We start from the raw sequence: 3323 nt of genomic DNA on the forward strand, positions 1-3323 counted from the left end.
ATGTCTGGGGAGTTTGGTGGCAAGCGGAAAAGTTTTAACTCAGAAAAGTGTTCCTGGAGCCACTCTATAGCAATTCTGGACGTGTGGGGTGTCGCGTTGTCCTGCTGGAATGGTCCAAGTCCGTCGGAATGTACAATGGACATGAATGGATGCAGGTGTTCAGACAGGATCCTTACGTACGTGTCACCTGTCAGAGTCGTATCTAGGTGTATCAAGGGTCCCACATCACTCCAACTGCACATAGCCCCCACTCCTGCTGACATGCGGGGCCCATGGATTCATGAGGTTGTCTTCATAACCGTATACGTCCATCCGCTCGATACAATCTGAAAGAAGACTCGTCCGACCAGGCAACATGCATCCAGTCATCGACAGTCCAATGTTGGTGTTGACGGGCCCAGCGAGGCGTAAAGCGCCAGCCGGAGTAGCCGAGTGGTTCTAGGCGCTACAGCCTGGAACCGCGTGACCGCTGCGGTCGCAGGTTCGAATCCTGCCTCGGGCATGTATGTGTGTGATGTCCTTAGGTTAGTTAGGTTTAAGTAGTTCTACGTTCTAGGGGACTGATGACCTCAGAAGTTAAGTCCCATAGTGCTCAGAGCAATTTGAACCATTTTTGAGGCGTAAAGCTTTGTCATGGAGGCGTCAAGGGTTCACGAGTGGGCTTTCGGCTCCGAAAGCCCATATCGATGATGTTTCGTTGAATGGGTCGCACGCTGAGTCTTGTTAATGGCCCAGCAACGAAATCTGAAGGAATTCGCGGACGGGTTCCACTTCTGTCAAGCTGAACGATTCTCTTCAGTCGTCCACAGTGTCACTGGACTCGCATTCGGGAAGACGACGGTTCAATCCCGTGTCCGGCCATCCTGCTTTAGGTTTTCTGTGATTTCCCTAAGTCGCTTCAGGCAAATGACAGGATGGTTCCTTTCACAGGGCACGGCCGACTTCCTTCCCCATCCTTCCCTAATCCGACGAGACCGATGACCTCGCTGTTTGCCGGCCGTAGTGGCCGAGCGGTTCTAGGCGCTACAGTCTGGAACCGCACGACCGCTACGGTCGCAGGTTCGAATCCTGCCTCGGGCATGGATGTGTGTGATGTCCTTAGGTTAGTTAGGTTTAAGTAGTACTAAGTTCTAGGGGACTGATGACCTCAGATGTTAAGTCCCATAGTGCTCAGAGCCATTTGAACCATTTGAACTTAGCTGTTTGGTCTCTTCCCCCAAATCAATCCAAATCTTCAGTCGTCATTGGTCCCGTTCTTGCAGGATCTTTTTCCGGCCACAGCGATGTCGGAGTTTTGATGTTTTACCGGATTCCTGGCATTCATGGTACATTCATGAAATGGTCGGTAACTTCATCCTCGTGTCCCATCCCTCGTGCGCCGACTATAACACGACGTTCAAATTCACTTAAATCTTGATAACTTGCCATAGTATACCAGTTTCTTGGGTACTTCAGTGTACTAATCAACGAATACAACATGATTTTAATTTTTTTTTAATGTTTGTGCCGTGCGCTCGCGTTTGTTTTAGAGTAATTCCCGCGGATTTCTAATCCCTCTGGCCTCAAGTGGACGTGGAGCGTTACTGTAGACGGTAGAGGGCAAGTCAGAGGAGAAGGTAGTTACGGGCTGCGGCGACCTGGAGAAAAGGAGAGTGTGAAACGGGCAGCGAAGACGAGTGAGGCGGCGTGTTGTTGTGGCCAAGCGTCAGCCGTGGCCCGTTGGCAAGAGTGGTGCCTTTGCTCACTGCGGGTTTGACGGGGCCGTGTGTTGGTCGCAGCCGTGAACATTGCTCGTTAAAAGCTACTTCGGTAGGACACACAACATTCGGTGTGTCCTCTGTTGTTGAAGTTGCAAGCAGTTGGTGTCCCTTGTGGTGCCGGGTTGGAGTCTGGTCTGACCTTTGAAAGTGCTGGACGCGGTGGCGCCTGCTAGATGATACCGTGGGTTTCCGACTACGAGTTATCTTCGATACATCCTTCTTTAGTCGCTCTCTAAGGTAGCGTTTCTCAATGGGCACGGGATTTTACGAGAAATCACTGTGAGCATCCGATTAGTGTGCACGTCACTTGGTGTCGCGTCGCGGCTATATTGACCCCTTATCCTGGTTGCCCGTTATTATATGGGTGTAAACGGTATAGTGTCCGCAGCTCGTGGTCGTGCGGTAGCGTTCTCGCTTCCCACGCCCGGGTTCGATTCCCGGCGGGGTCAGTGATTTTCTCTGCCTCGTGATGACTGGATGTTGTGTGCTGTCCTTAGGTTAGTTAGGTTTAAGTCGTTCGAAGTTCTAGGGGACTGATGACCATAGATGTTAAGTCCCATTGTGCTCAGAGCCATTTGAACCATTTTGTAAACGGTATAACGCGCCAAAATTATACAGATGGTACATCTCGGTGTGCTTGACAAAAAAGTCTAATGACATTTTCTTGTATCATGTACTTTATTTTTGTATTATTAACACCTAACGTTCATAAGATAGATAGTATACGCATTTCTGTTTACGTAGTTAACCGACAGAGACAGCAAAGGATTTGGAAGAGCAGTTCAACGGAATGGACAATGTCTTGAAAGGAGGGTATAAGATGAACATCAACAAAAGCAAAACGAGGTTAATGGAATGTAGTCGAATTAAGTCGGGTGATGGTGAGGGAATTAGATTAGGAAATGAGACACTTAAAGTAGTAAAGGAGTTTTGCTATTTGGGGAGCAAAATAACTGATGATGGTCGACGTAGAGAGGATATAAAATGTAGACTGGCAATGGCAAGGAAAGCGTGTCTGAAGAAGAGAAATTTGTTAACACCGAGTATAGATTTAAGTGTCAGGAAGTCGTTTCTGAAAGTATTTGTATGGAGTGTAGCCATGTATGGAAGTGAAACATGGACGATAAATAGTTTGGACAAGAAGACAATAGAAGCTTTTTAAATGTGGTGCTACAGAAGAATGCTGAAGATTAGATGGGTAGACCATATAACTAATGAGGAGGTATTGAATAGAATTGGGGAGAAGAGAAGTTTGTGGCACAACTTGACAAGAAGAGGGGACCGGTTGGTAGGACATGTTCTGAGGCATCAAGGAATCACAAATTTAGCATTGGAGGGCAGCGTGGTTGGTAAAAATCGTAGAGGGAGACCAAGGGATGAGTACACTAAGCAGATTCAGAAGGATGTAGGTTGCAGTAAGTACTGGGAGATGAAGAAGCTTGCACAGGATAGAGTAGGATGGAGAGCTGCATCAAACCAGTCTCAGGACTGAAGACAACAACAACAACAACAGTCAACCGAAAGTACACAGCGTACCGAGCTTATTGCTTACAATGACGGGGT

The 3323-nt window shown here is 47.9% G+C and overlaps 1 non-coding gene across 1 annotated transcript; it reads left to right on the top strand.

The window, feature by feature from the left end:
• Nucleotides 1-418: 418 nt before the first annotated feature.
• Nucleotides 419-502, top strand: Trnas-gga (transfer RNA serine (anticodon GGA)). The gene is given in 2 exon segments: nucleotides 419-458; nucleotides 468-502. It is a non-coding gene; the product is annotated as a tRNA-Ser (tRNA).
• Nucleotides 503-3323: the final 2821 nt, after the last annotated feature.

The sequence above is a fragment of the Schistocerca nitens genome, chromosome 6 (genome assembly GCF_023898315.1).
Source record: "Schistocerca nitens isolate TAMUIC-IGC-003100 chromosome 6, iqSchNite1.1, whole genome shotgun sequence".
Classification (NCBI taxonomy): Eukaryota; Metazoa; Arthropoda; class Insecta; order Orthoptera; family Acrididae; genus Schistocerca; species Schistocerca nitens.